The sequence below is a fragment of the Triticum dicoccoides genome, chromosome 6B (genome assembly GCF_002162155.2).
Source record: "Triticum dicoccoides isolate Atlit2015 ecotype Zavitan chromosome 6B, WEW_v2.0, whole genome shotgun sequence".
Lineage (NCBI taxonomy): Eukaryota > Viridiplantae > Streptophyta > Magnoliopsida > Poales > Poaceae > Triticum > Triticum dicoccoides.
Window position 1 is genome coordinate 338,149,515 of NC_041391.1, and position 16,099 is coordinate 338,165,613.

At 45.6% G+C, this 16,099-nt stretch overlaps 1 long non-coding RNA gene across 1 annotated transcript in view; it reads left to right on the plus strand.

The window, feature by feature from the left end:
• The window catches only part of LOC119325606, a 13,846-nt gene extending 6,833 nt beyond the window's left edge, over nucleotides 1-7,013 (plus strand). Inside the window, exon 2 of the long non-coding RNA XR_005157598.1 lies at nucleotides 6,531-7,013. This is a non-coding gene — a long non-coding RNA (uncharacterized LOC119325606). The remainder of the gene's footprint in view (nucleotides 1-6,530) is intronic.
• Nucleotides 7,014-16,099: the final 9,086 nt, after the last annotated feature.

The window sequence follows — 16,099 nt, forward strand, 5'->3', positions numbered from 1 at the left end:
AATTAGGCCCAAATTCGGCACACTTCGGCACAAATTCAACAAAACTATTTTTTATCACATAGTTCATCACATAAATCAATACAAATCAAATAGTTCAAAGAAGCAAACTCATAATTCAAACACAAATTTAAACACATCGAACTAGGCTGTGCCCTTGAGCCTCCATAGGTGCTCCACCAGATCATGCTGCAGTTCTTGATGCACCTGTAGGTCTCGGATCTCCTGATGCATATTGAGGAAGGCAGCCCATGCTGCCGGGACTTGGCGATCAACAGTTGCAATAGGACCCTACCTGAAATATGGTATAATGTCAAACACCGGCTCTTCCTGCTCGTTCTCAATGATCATTTTGTGCAAGATGACACATCAATTCATTTCCTCCCACATTTGAGATTTCGACCAGGTCAGAGCGGGGTACCGAACAATAGCAAATCGAGATTGGAGCACACCAAATGCCTGCTCAGACATCCTTCCTGCAAGCCTCCTAACACTTGGCAAAGTAGGAGTTCTTGCCTCCTGGCACAGGGTTTGAGATAGTCTCCACAAATGTGGACCATCTCGGATAGATGCCATCATTGTTTTTAAGGTGTCCCTACGGTGTCGCTTAGGCAACGCCTAGGCGTCAGGGCGCCCCCAGGAGCCAAGGCGCCGGCCTTGCCTTACCTGTGTGTCTAAGGTGTCCGCCTTAGTCCATAAGGCGTCCAAGGCATCCGCCTAGGCGCCACTCTGCCTGCCTTAGGCAAATGAGGACGCCTTAGACAGGCTGGAAGGTTCAGGCGGGAAACAGAGATCTGGGAGGGAAGAAAAGGGCAGGAAAGTCTATTCAGGAGAGCCTGTGCCTCGGCAGTTGTGGCATAATCAACAAATTGGAGCGTCACAGTTTCCCGTTGCCAAAAAGAGACCATGGTCATTCCTTATAATCATGCCCGTCCCCTCTGAACTGCTATTCTCATGAAAACAGCCCCGGTCATTCTCAGTCTAGCTCCACCTCTACCATTACTGGTGTGCTGGTCCATGTGTAAGACTTGATGAAGCGTCATACCCTCCAGAGGAGAGCGCCCACAATTATATTGATCGAACGAGAGGAGAGCCTCTCGTGAGGATTACAGTGTTTGGGTTATAGAAGACTAGATAGAAAAACTTAAAAGGAGACCAACTCTATGTATCTCTATCCCAATTTATTTCCAACTCTATGAGAATAACTTGTAGTACAAGAGAGAGAGAGAGAGAGAAAGAGACGGACATACAGGACGCATTACAACGTTTAACACTCTCCCTTAATCACAACTACGCAAGTTGAGATTATGCTTAAACTCCTCCAAGCCTTTGACTCGTAATGCTTTTGTGAACCCATCTGCAAGCTGGTCCTTGGAGGGAATGAATCTGATCTCTAGTTGTTTATTTGCAACCCTTTCTCTGACAAAATGAAAATCTATCTCAATGTGTCTAGTCCTGGCATGAAACACTGGATTAGCAGATAAGTATGTAGCACCAAGGTTATCACACCAAAGACAGGGATACAGAGTTTGCGGAACTCCAAGCTCCTTCAACACACATTGTAACTAATTAATTTCAGCTGTAGCATTTGCCAATGCTTTATGTTCTGCCTCAGTATTTGACCTGGAAACAATAGCTTGTTTCTTTGCACACCATGAGATTAAATTAGGTCCATAGAAAATAGCAAACCCACCAGTTGATCTTCTATCATCAAGGCAACCAGCCCAATCAGCATCAGAGAATGCACTCACACGAGTAGAAGAGGATTTGCTGAAAGTTAAACCAAGATCAACTATGTGCTTTATATACCTTAGAATACGCTTTGTTGCAGTCCAATGAGCAATGGTGGGTGCATGTAAAAACTGACAAACTTTATTTACTGCAAAGGAGATATCAGACCGAGTGAGAGTTAAGTACTGCAATGCACCAACTATACTCCTGTAACTGGTGCTGTCCTCCTGATTCAGGGTTCTCCCTGAGTTAAGGTCAATGATTCTGAGCTAGATAACGGTGTTTGTGAAGGCTTGCAATCCTTCATACCAACTCTGTTCAACAAATCATTTGCATACTTCCCTAAATGCCATCTCTGATTTTCTTAACTTCAATGCCTAAAAAGAAATGCAAGTCTCCTAGATTCTTTAGAGCAAACTCTGAACTCAGATCCTTTAACAACCTTGTTATTGCTTCATTGGATGAACTAGTGACAATGATATCATCAACATATATAAGGACAAAAATGGAGGTTTTGAACTTGTTGTAAATGAACAATGATGTATCAGACTTGGATGGAACAAACCCTAATGTTTGCATCTTTGTACTCAACCGAGAATACCATGCTCTGGGGGCTTGCTTTAATCCATATAAGGCCTTGTCAAGCTTACAGACATGAAATGGTGCATTTTTATCCTCAAACCCAGTAGGTTGTTTCATATACACCTCCTCTTCCAGAACACCATGAAGAAACGCGTTCTGCACATCTAGCTGTCTGAGACTCCATCCCCTGGAAACAACAATGGATAACATAAGACAAATGGATGCTGCTTTGACAACCGGACTAAAAGTGTCCTCATAACCAATCCCGTATCTTTGCTTAAATCCCTTTGTGACGAGCCTTGCTTTATAACGATCAACCGTGTCATCTGATTTTCTCTTAGTCCTATAGACCCATTTGCAATCGATCAAGTTTTTACCTCCCTGACGAAGAACCAAATGCCAGGTCTTATTTTTCTGCAGGGCAGAATATTCCTCCTCCATTGCTTGTTTCCAGCGAGCATCACCAAGGGCTTCATGGAAGTTAGTAGGTTCACCAGATAAACAGGCAGGACCAAACTTGGAAATATTCTTGTAATTAATATGATTGATTACTCCCCTCTGGAGCCATGTGCGTGGTGGTGTGACGATGGCAGTAGGAGCAGAGGGATGATCAAATCCAGGCGGAACAACAGGGTAGTCAGGTGCTGATGGAGCCACAGAAGATCCAACAAGTGCTGCTGGTGAGGCGGCTGGCGATCCGGAGGCCGATTCGCTGGTCACATCTTGCGTGCCAGGAGACAGACGCCCAGATGGGCCAGGTGAGAGGGCTGAGCGACCGACATCCAGCCCACTCCTAATTGGGTGGTCGGCTACCCAGGCACGAGCCGCACACAAGGCGGGCGGGAAGGCGGCCTCCACGTGATCTGTGGGCCCAGCTGGCTGGCATGGGGAGGCGGTGTTGGACGCGATGCGGGTGGCATCTGGTGGCGCGGAGTCCAGAGAGGATCGCCCTGGTGTGGCTGCCGCAACAACTTTCACGGATCCCGCGGCAGATCTTGATGCAGTCTGCTGCAGCAAGGTCCCCAAGGCAGGTTCGGTGCTATTTTCTGTGGCAGCAGTAGAACACATAAAATGACGCCCAAAGACACTGTTTGGCACCGAATTGGACTGTTTTGAGCTGGATTTTCTTCTGTGTTCAGACCTGCATCATCACACTCATTAGAGGGATTAGTCAAAATTGGTTCATTGCAATTATTATCACCCTCAGAATCGACGCTGAAAGTTGAGAAGTAAAATAATTTCTTTGCAAAGGAGTGCACCAACATTAGGATGAAGTTTTTCGAAGGGAAACTGATTTCATTAAAGATAACATCACGAGAGATGTAAACTCGTCCACTTGACACATCAAGACTCTTGACCCCTTTGTGTTTCGCACTATAGCCAAGAAAAACGCATTGGATTGAACGAGACATAAGCTTGCGTTGGTTGTAAGGATGAAAATTTGGCCAACAAGCACAAAGCAGGAGTGTCATTATTAATAACACGACTAGGCAAGATGTTGATGAGATGAACGGCTGTAAGAAAAGCTTCATCCCAAAACTTGAGTGCATAGAAGCAGCAGCAAGCAAAGCAAGGCCAACTTCAACAATGTGCCTATGTTTTCGTTCTGTAGAACCATTCTGTTGATGAGCATGAGGATAGGAAACATGATGAGAGATTCCTATTTGCTGGAAAAAGGAATCTAATTTTTCATATTCGCCACCCCAATCAGATTGCACTGCAATGATTTTGCTATTAAATTGTCGTTCAACAAGAGCTTGAAAATTGTGAAAGACTTGACACACATCAGACCGTTTCTTAAGAAGATAGATCCAAGTATATTTGCTATAGTCATCAATAAAACTAACATAATAGGTGTCTTCCAACAGAGGAAGGAGCTAGACCCCAAACATCAAGAAAAAAAAGTTGCAATGGTTTAACAGAAACATATTAGAGATAGGATATGGCAATTGATGACCTTTTGCTTTCTGACATGAATCACAAATAGTTTCAGAACGATGCTCACCGACAGATAGGAGCTTATTTCTGCTAAGTACTTGATGAAGGATAGAAAAAGCAGGGTGGCCAAAACGGTGATGCCATCTATCCAATGAAAGTTTGATGACACCGAGCACTTGTTTATTGAGTCTCTTAAACTTAGGGATCAACGGGTAGAGTCCGTCCATGCATCTACCTCGGTAAATGATTTTCTTCATGGCCTGGTCCTTAATCAAAAAGAAGTATGGGTGAAACTATAGAAAAACATGATTGTCAAGTGCAATGCGATGGATAGATAGAAGATTCTTAGAGGTACTAGGAACATGCAGAACATTGTTTAGATGAATATCTCGAAGTGGGGTTTTAATAATTGAATGACCAATATGACTAATCTCCATACCTGCGCGGTCGGCGTTGTGAACTTGATCATGGCCATGGTACCTCTCATGCATGGTGATCTTCTCCAATTCACCGCTTATGTGATCTGTAGCGTGTCGGCATATACCAGTTGGTATCTACTCCATAGGAAGTGTCCACCATAGCAGCAACTTTCTTCTTCCTGCAGTTATCTTCGGCATAGCGCCACTTGCAATCTTTTGCAATATGATTATCTTTCTTGCAAATTTGAGAAATTCCATCAAACCCTTGGGGAAAGGAGGAGGCGCCACCACGACTCTGGTTGTTGTAGTAGGGGTGCTGTTGGTTGTTGTTGGAGCCTCCACCGTAGCCACCATAGCCACCACCTTTACCATGGACATAGCCTCCAGGTTGGCCACGGTAGAAGCCACCACCATAGCTACCATAGCCGCCAGATCGGCCGCCCTGACCATTGTTGTTGCTGCGGTAGCCGCCGCCGCCGCCCTGGCCAGGGTAGCTGCCTAGGATGGATCTGCCGCCGCTGTTTTCTCCTTGAGGTAAGCCCCCGCCACCATCTCCTTTTCATTGACGCCCCCTTCGAGAAGCCACAGCCGCGCCCAACCAAGTTTGCAGAGGGCTTGAATCCACCGGCGCCCGTACCATGGAAGAGTTATACTGGTTGATCAAAGTTGCTCACCATGGAAAAAAGCTCGTCAACAGAGACGTCGTTGGTGCGGACATCAAGTGCAGAGATGATGGGCTGGTAGTCCATGTCCCAACCAGCGATGATGAAGGAGATGAGCTGATTGGGAGTGATGGGATCGCCGGCCATGGCCACCTCGTCCGCGAGGGATCTCATGTGGCCGAAGTAGGCAGCCGCAGATTGGCTCCACTTCTGCGCATTCATCAGGTTGATGCGGATATTGTTGATGCGGGACCTTGATGTGGAGGCGAACATGCTTATCAGGGCATCCCAGATCACATGAGCCTTCTCATGAGAGGCGACTTGAATCAGGACCTCCTTGAAGAGATTATTGAGCAAGTAGGAGGGCACCTGCTGGTACTCCCTTGCCCAGACGGTGTACTCAGGGTTGATGATGACTTGATCCTTGCCGGCGCTGTCTTTGGTGGTGATTGTTTTGGGTGGTTCGGGATAGGTTTTGTCTAGGTAGCCATACATGCTCGTAGCTCGAATCTGCGATAGCACTTGAGCATGCCATAGGATGAAGTTGGTTCTAGTGAGTTTTTCTGAAACTTGGGAGTTGAGGGAAAAGTTTGTGGTGGATCTAGAGGAGGGCACCATGACAGGAGGTTGAGGAAGGTAGCTAGATGTGTTGGAAGAGAGGGGCTCTGGTACCATGTAAGATTTGATGAAGCTTCGTACCCTCCAGAGGAGAGCGCCCGCAATTATATTGATCGAACGAGAGGAGAGCCTCTCTTGAGGATTACAGAGTTTGGGTTACAGAAGACTATATAGAAAAACTTAAAAGGAGACCAACTCTATCTATCTATAACCCAATCTATTTCCAACTCTATGAGAATAACTTGCCGTACAAGAGAGAGAGAAAGAGACGGACATAACATGACACATTACAATGTTTAACACCATGCATCTATTTGTGCTACCTAGCCTAAAAGCCATAGGTAAACATGTTCCCCTCAAGCCCCTCAAACTGGGACGGGCATGACTTTTGGTTGCTGTGCTCAATGTTGAACTTATACAATCTATCCAGCTTCCAAAAGTACATTTTGCTCCTATACAAATTTCTATTCATCAGTTTGATCCTAAACAAATTGAATTTTATGGGCAGTGCCACAATTTTAACCTTAAACGTATTCGATACCAGAGTTTGATCGGATATTTCACTTACTCTTGTAATTTGCAGGCCATAGACAAAGCTATCCTTGCGCTGTTATTGATGGCTATTGTCCTTGCCTTGCTGCCTACAAGATTGCTTATCCTGGCGATGTTTCTGGAGGTGTTCACGAACCACTCTCCACTAAGGAGAGCAAGCACAGAGAGATGCACCAGAAGGTTGAGAGAGTGGTAGTTCAGCATACCTGCAACGCCAGTAGTGGTGGAGAAGGATAACAAAGAAGATAAGAAGACAAAATGAATTTGTGTGTATAAACTGTGATTCCGTGTCTAGTTTGGCTGATGTGGTGATGGATCACCAGCGCACCGCTGTGTACAATGTCTGAGGATATGATAAATGAACTGCAGTTAGTATTTCAATAAGAATGTTAGCTCCTTTTTGCTCCTTTCTGTGCTCTACCCTGATATCTCAAAACTAGTCTATTTCATGGGAATGTATTATGCATGTGCTCTACCCTGATATCTCAAAACTAGTCTATTTCATGGGAATGTATTATGCATGTGCATGTGTTTGAGTTTCAGTGTATCTTTCTGGTGTTTTGTGTATCCTTTTGGTGTTTGATCACTCTGTTAATGATAGTTTTCAAAATCCACTTTTATCATTATATTCTCTTGCATCAACCCACCACCAATGCCATTATCACTAACATCACAATGCCTTCAAATGTTTATTAAAGTTCGGTAATGCAAGCAATGGACCATGCATGAGCAATTCTTAAACTCATAAACGTGGCATCTTGTGAGGGTCCCCATATGAAAGGCGCATTCTTCTTACTCAAAGCATTCTTCTTACTCAAAGCATGTAACTGTCACAGCCCTAGAATAATGTTTTTAACTAGTTGCATCAGTGAGCATCATGCATCATGTTAATTTCAAGAAACTTGAATTGAGGGAATTTTCAAGCCCCAGAAAAATTTAAATAAAAGAAGGGCAAGAGCCCTAAAAATTTCATTCAAAGATTCCTTCTTTAATGTTTGATAATTTTGGCAAGGGTTTTGATTCAAACCAAAAATAGTGAACATTTTTAAGGAATTATGTTGGGACTTTGAGTTAAATCAATAGCTATTTGAATTTGAGTTATATTCATATAATTAGAATATAATTTCGAATAACTATGAAATGATTTATTTGTCTTTGGATAATTCCATTGTGCAGGATAAAAATATTCAAGGGAATTTTGTCACTGGTTCTGAATTTGTATAATTTGAAAATAGCGGCAAAAGAAATAAATAAAAACAAAACAAAGTAGAAATAATAAAACACACACACACACACACACACACACACACACAGAAGCGCTTACGTGCGACCCAGTTACTATGCATCCACCAGACTTCGTCTTCAACCTCTGCCAGTAGGCAGAGGCGTGTCAACGCGCGCGTGCTCGAGCCTCTCCCTGGGGGCCTACCTGCGCTAGAGTGACCCCCGCAGCCTCCTCTGTGACGTGGAGCATCCCAAGGTCATCCCCATGGACCTACCTACGTCTCCCACGACACCACTTGGACCAATGACAAGAGCTCAAGCAAAGGCTATCAAAAATAAGGTGAAATCACTTCTCTCCGAACTACCACTCTCCACATATAAGACATGGCTGCTACCTCAAGCGGAGACCCTATGCGTGATCAGGTACTTGGAAGTAGGCCATGGAACAACTACACCCAACGGACAAGACGGCGTGGACACCGAGTACATGGAGCGAGAAGAAAAGTAGTTTGGAAGTCTCCAGCCGTCGGACGACCGACCCCGACCGGACGACCTACGCCTGAAGCTCCAACTAGCCGGACAAGGCCGAGCCAGCGAACGCTACAGCGGCCGGACGTCCGACGTTCGTCGGACGACCGACACCTCCTAGCACCGGACAGACGAGCCCCACCGAACGACCGGCACCACCACACCCGAGACAAAACATCGGAAGTATGGAGATCTCCAGATGACTGACGGACTGGACGCCCAACCCAGACTGGACGTCTGACAAATCCTACCAGAGCCAAAACGTTGGACTCCCTACCAGTCCCGGACATCCGGACCCTTGCGAGCCATCGGACGACCGGTGACGGTCGGACGTCTGACGCCTGTGTGTTGACAGTGTGTTGGGCCGAATCCCATGTTCCCCTTCGTCCACTTAGACTATAAATAGACCTCCTCCCTCTTTCTAAGGTTAGCAAAGGATAAGCTCATTTGAGAGATAGAGCTTTGCCCATCCAGTTGGTTACTTCTCCATCGTAGTCCATGACCTCTTCGGAGAAGATCCTCCAAGCGGATTCATGACCCCATCACGGGAAGACCCCTCAAGACCTCCTCACGGAGAAGAACTACCGCCACTTGTATCGGCCCTTGTTGGATTTGGATCATGTATCTCTTTGTGTTTCGAGGATCTAGCATATGTGTAATCAAATCTTTTTGGTTTGAGTGATTTCTCTCCTCGTGTTTTCTCTCGTGTTCTCCGTGTTCTTCGTAGGATCCCCTCCAATCATGAAAGATTGGGCATCTAGGGTTCTACCCTACATCATCTTGGATCAGAGCCAGCTTGCTCATGATCTTGGTATCATGAGCCACGTTGATCACGAATTCGGAGTCCCTACCCTTGTTTTCTAGCCTAGTTTTGTTGTGTTCTTCCCCAATTTTGAAAATCCCCTCAAAATTAGCCCCCATTTTTTTATGATTTGTTGGTGTGATGAAGTTTTGTCGGAGTTGATCCATGGATTCACTTTGCCTCGAGTGGATCTAGCTTTTCCCCACCATCTCCACCTTTTCCATCCACAAAATCGGCCAATTTTGCCCAAATTTTGCCTCCACATCTCGAAAACCCGAGTTCATCCCGTGCCCGAAATCGCCCAGGCACCGGACGTCTGACAGCGACCGGGTGTCTGACAGCGACGGACGTCAGACGACTAGCGGTCGTCCGACCACCACCGGACGTCCGACGTTTCCTGACGAAACTGAACTTTGTCAGTTCGACCACTACCATCGTTCCACTCCGCACTCCCATACCACTTCCGTAGTGCCACGCCATACACGAAATTTTGATACTTCAACCTACCAAACCACCAATGCTCTCCGCACTGACCATTGCTTACCCGTTTCGCACTCCGACAAATTTTGACACATTTCGATCTTTTAGATTTGAGTTGCGGTTTCCGTTTCCTAACGTGTTTCGGCTACTTAGGGACGGTTCGACGACATCACCGCCGCTCATATTCATCATCGACATCGACCACTACACAATTTTGACACCTTGACCGTAAGCGAGAACAATAACCTCTATATCATCTTGGTATCGTGGTATCCTTTCATGGTACGTTCTTGCCATTATACTGATCACCCCTTAGCCCATTTTTGCGTACCTTTCCTATCGAGACTAGCCATTTGAGTATTGTCGGCAAAGTTACTTGTGCACATTAGTGATCATACCATATATCATCATTGTGGTGTTAATATCTTGGTATCATCTCTTGTGTCGCAAGGTTTCCATCGCATATACACAATTGCTAACTTAGTTCGTGAAGTTTTGCATGAGTTGTCATCAAAAGAGCTCAAAAGAGGAAGAGCCAAACAAGCTTTTAAGCAAAAGGGGAAAAGATAAGCAAAGAGCTTTTAAGCAAGAACCATAGCATCATACAACATTAAGATTGTCATACTCGATACATCTTGGATCATATCATTAGAATACCATACATATAACATACTTGGGATAGAAGTCATTGCGTTTTTGCTTAGTAGGTTGTGCACAAGTTTCGTATCTGCCTATTGTGCAATCGTGCTAGCGTCTCTCTAGTGTTGTGCAACAAGAGCATTTTGCGTGGATCCCACATTTTAAGCTCATTTTTGGTTGCATGACCCCATTTATCTATTTGCGTGTGTGTTTCCATGTGCCACATATTGCTATTGGTCTACTTGTTGTAATTGCGAATTGCGAATCTTTTTCAACATCATTGAGTCTTACTAACAATTGCATCAAATTTTGTGCCACCATCCTAACCGAGCTCCACCATAAGCTTTACTTGTGTAGGTGTGAGAACCGACAAGAATTGGTACCAATTGTGTTATTTCCTTGTTACACATTTGAGTGATCATTGATCCATCTTCAACATCGGTCAAGGTACATTTGGTATAAGTTCTTCTCTTTCTCCCACTCACATATTTGCTTGGAATGATGGATAGGCCAAGTTCTTCTACCAACACACTCTTCATCGAGCAAGACGACGACATGACCTCCTACGTCACCAAGAGCCACCTCTTCGGTGCACAATGAGCTTTACATCAAGAACTACAAGCAATGAGCGACCACATCGACAATCTCGCCGCCGACTTGCGACTCTCTGAGCAACGTACAAGAGACTACTTTGACAACAAGCTCGATGAACACAAACAAGAGAACGACGCAAGAATGGACGAGATTCTTGCCTTGTTGGTCAACCGCTCTTCTACCTCGTCGTCCTACTCAAGATGGAGTCGCTCAAGTCGACACTCCGACGGCACCATCTCCGGCTCAAGTACACCGACATCGAACACTCTACGTCGAGTCGTGCGCCAAGACCGTCAAGCAAACCGCAATCCTCTACACGGAACCGATTCTCAAGAGCAACGTCTAGCACAAGAACATCGACTTCGTCAAGCTACCTTCGCGCAAGCACAAGAAAGGCAACATTTACGACAACAATAGGAAGAGCGAGCGTGCCAACACCAAGATGAGCAAGACGCCGAGCCTGCCCGTCAACAACAACATAAACTTGAGGCACAACGTGCCATCCAAAACGTGACTCGCGCCATCGCCGACCGCAACCGACATATGCACGAACAAGAAGAAGCACTTTGTGAAGAAGTCCAAGACATGAACTATCAAGCACGATCTCATCGACAAGTTCCACAAGCTCGACAAGAACCCCAAGTTCGCCAAGAGCTACATGAGGTTGACAATACTCCACGCCAAGATCAACATGAGGTTGACAATCCTCCATGCCAAGAGCAACATCAGGCTGACAACCCTCCACATCAAGGGAGACATCATCACCCTCGACCACAACACAATAAAGAGCAACACTACGGTAAGCTCAAGTTCACCATGCCCAAGTTCACCGGAAGCAATGATCCCGAAGAGTACCTTTCATGGGCATTGAAGGTCAACAAGATCTTTCGTTTGCACAACTATGAGGAAGAGAAGAAGATCGCCATGGCATCCCTTGAGTTCCAAGACTATGTACTCATTTGGTGGGAACAAGTCCTTGAGTGACGAGAAGCAAGAGGTGAACCACCAATCACCACATGGGATCAAATGAAGGATGTCATGAGAGAATGCTTTGTGCCAACATACTACAACCGTGACCTCTTCAAGAAACTCCAACTCCTCAAGCAAGGAAAAAAGACCGTTGACGAATACTACAAGGAAATGGAGATTGCCATGATACAAGCCAATGTCACGGAAGATGATGAGCAAGCTATGGCCCGTTTCTTGAACGGACTCAATCATCCTATCAAGAAGATTGCTGACTTCCAACCCTACTCCAACCTCATCAAGCTAGTGCATCAAGGTACCAAAGCGGAACGCCAAGTGCAAGATGATTTCAAGTACGCCAAGTACTCTTCCAAGAGCTACGACTTCTCCAACAACCAAGCTTCAACGACTACAATGACTCCTACCTCGACAAAAGCGTTACCAAGCAATGTCGACAAGTCAACTTACAAGAAGACTTTGACAACTTCAAGTCGTCCTCCTACTACAAGCAACTTCAAGCCGAGAGCATCATCATCATCTACTCCAACCGATGAGACCATCAAGACAAGTTCCATCAAGTGCTTCACATGTGGCGGCCGAGGCCACAAGTCCTTCAAATGCACCAACAAGCGCACCACGATCCTCAACGATGATGGAGCCTATGACTCCATGAGTGAAGAGGAAATGGAAGCCCTTGAGCGAGTGGCCATGCACCGGCAAGTGAACGAAGATGAAGATGATCAAGTCTTTTGTGACAAAGATTCGTGCCCCGCTCTTGTTGTCTCCAAGGTTTTGACCCTTCAACATCAACAAGACGAAGACCAAAGATGCCATATCATCCACACCAAGGCCAGCGTCAATGGAACGTCCATGAAGGTCATCATCGATGGAGGGAGTTGTCGTAACATGGCGAGTGAAGATCTATGCTCCAAGCTCCAATTGGTCAAGATGAAGCACCCGCATCCCTACAAGGTCCAATGGCTAAGCGACTTCAGCACTATCCAAGTTGAGCATATGGTGCAAGTTTCCTTCAAGATCGGAGCATACGAAGACACTTTGGAGTGTGATGTCGTTCCGATGTCCATTTGCCACCTCCTTCTTGGACGACCATGGCAATTTGACCGAGGCGTCATCCACAACGGACGGACCAATCACTATTGTTTCAATATGAAAGGAAAGGAGTACATGCTACAATCTATGTCTCCAAGTCAAGTGATCGCTAACAAGCAAGCCACCCATCATGGAGAGAATAGTGAGAGAGCGAACCACCAAAAAGAGAGTGAGTGCCACAAGCCAAAATAGAGTGCCTCCACGATGAGCGATAAGAAAACTCTAGCCCTTTTTGCCACCAAAAGTGAGATGAGAGAAGTGTGTGAGAACCCATCAAGTGTTATGCACTATGTCGTTTTGTGCAAGGACAAGGCACCAAAAACTAATGCCTCTCACAATCTACATTTAGTGTTGTCTTCTCTTTTGCAGGAATTCCAAGATGTTTTCTCCGATGAGCTACCTCCGGGACTACCACCTCTATAAGATATCAAACACCGCATCGACCTCATATCCGGAGAACCTCTTCCTAATAGAGCACCCTACCGCGTCAACCCCGAGGAAACCAAGGAGATCCAATGGCAAGTACAACAACTCATCGACAATTGCCATGTGCGAGAAAGCTTGAGCCCATGTGCCGTACCGGTAATCCTTGTTCGTAAGAAAGATGGCACTTATCGCATGTGTTCCGATTGCCGCCCTATGAATGCTATCACCATTAGATATCGTTACCCTATTCCACGCTTAGATGATATGCTAGATGAGCTTAGCGGAGCCACCATTTTCTCTGAGATTGATCTTAAGAGTGGCTATTACCAAATTCGCATATAAGAAGGTGACGAATGGAAAAACCACATTTAAGTCCAAATTTGGCTTATATGAATGGCTTGTTATGCCAATGGGTTTATCCGAAGCACCCGGTACTTTCATGCGAGTTATGCATTTTGTTCTTAGGCCATACATTTTCGGTGTTGATAAGCTTGTTTTCTTGGGTTTTGTAGTATCTTCTAAGGGTGTGCATGTAGATGAATCTAAGATCAATGCTATTAAAACTTGGTCACGACCATCCAACTTGCAACAAGTGCGAAGTTTCCTTGGCCTAGCAGGTTTCTATCGTAGATTCGTTAAGGACTTTAGCACCATTGCTTCTCCTTTACATGCTTTGAGTAAGAAGAATGCACCTTTTGTTTGTGGACCATCCCAAGATACCACATTTAATGAGCTTAAGAATTTGCTAACACATGCTCCTTTGCTTGCATTACCCAACTTTGATAAACTGTTTGAGATACATTGCGATGCTTGTGGGTACGACATAGGAGGTGTGTTAATGCAAGAGAAGCGCCCCATAGCTTACTTTAGTGAGAAACTTTCTAGAGCGCAACTCAATTATCCCATATATGACAAAGAGCTTTATGCTTTAGTGAGTGGGAACATTATCTTCGCCCTCATGAATTCATCATCCATACCGATCATGAAACTCTCAAGTATCTTAAGGGTCAAACTAAGTTGAACAAGTGTCATGCTACGTGGAGTGAATTCATAGAGGATTTTCCTTATGTCATCAAGTACATTAAGGGCAAAGAGAATGTTGTAGCGGATGCGCTTTCCCGCAAATGCATGCTTGTTACTAAACTAGAATTGAATGTCATTGGCTTCGACCACATAAAGGACCTATATGCTCATGACCCTACTTTTACTATTCCTTATGCTAAATGTGTGATGCATACATCTTGGGAACGCTGTTACATCAAGGATGATATCTTATGAGAGCTAACAAACTATGTATCCCCGAGCCTTCTCTTAGTTTGTTACTTTTGCAAGAAGCTCATGGAGGAGGAATAATGGGACACTTTGGACGCGACAAGACATTTGCCACACTCTCCAAGAACTACTTTTGGACCAAGATGTTCTGGGACGTCTCACACTTCACCAACCGATGCTCGACATGTCGCAAAGATAAGTCAAAAGCTTAATCCCATGGTCTCTATATGCCACTTCCAATTCCATATCACCCATGGGAAGATATTAGCATGGATTTTGTGCTTGGTTTGCCGAGAACTAGAAATGGCAAAGATTTTGTGTTTGTTGTTGTGGATCGATTCTCTAAGATGGCTCATTTCATCCCATGCAACAAGATAAACGGTGCTTCACATATTGCAAATCTTTTGTGTAGGGAAATCTTGTGCCTCCATGGAGTGCCAAAGAGTATCGTCTCGGACCGCGACGTCAAGTTTTGGAGCTACTTTTGGACGACCTTATGTGCCAAGCTCGGAATCAAGCTCTTGTTCTACTCGGCATACCATCCTCAAACTTACGGCCAAATGGAGGCGACGAACCGAACACTCTCCATGCTACTACGAGTGTTGATCAAGAGGAACATCAAGGAGTGGCAGGAGTGTCTACCCATCACCGAGTACTCCTACAACCGAGCAAGACATTCAACCATCGGCAAGTACCCTTTAGAGGTCGTCTACATTTTCACCCGTTGTCCCCATTGGACATTCTTCCTCTATCACTACAAGAGCGCCTCAACATGGAAACGAGTGCGGAAGTGAGCTACCTAAAGAATATGCATGAAGATACAAGGCACACAATCAAGCGCCAAGTACAATGACTCGCTACCAAGCTCAACATCAACAAGCAACCCATGATATTCGACGTTGGAGATCTGGTGTGGCTACACCTTCACAAGGAATGCTTCCCCAACGAACACAAGTTCAAGCTTCTACCTCGAGCCGACGGACCATTCAAGGTGCTAGCACGCTACAACAACAATGTATACAAGATCGATCTCCCACGCGACAAGTACAACGTGAGCGACGTCTTCAACATCAAGGATCTCTCTCCCTACCATGGTGATGAGGCTTTCGATCTGAGGTCGGATCTTTCCCGGGGGGGGGGGGGAGATGATGTGGAGCATCCAAAGGTCATCCCCATGGACCTACCTACGTCTCCCACGACACCACTTGGACCAATGACAAGAGCTCGAGCAAAGGCTATCGAATATAAGGTGAACTCGATCCTCTCCCAACTACCACTCTCCACATATGAGATATGGCTGCTACCTCAAGCAGAGACCCTATGCGTGATCAGGTACTTGGAAGTAGATCATGGAACAACTACACCCAACGGACAAGACGAAGTGTACACCGAGTACAAGGAGCGAGAAGAAAAGCAGCCTGGAAGTCTCCAGCCATCGGACGACCGACCCCGACCGGACAACCGACGCCTGAAGCTCCAACCAGCCGGACAAGGCCGAGCTAGGGAACGCTACAGCGTCCGGACGTCCGATGTTCATCGGACGATCGACACCTCCCAGC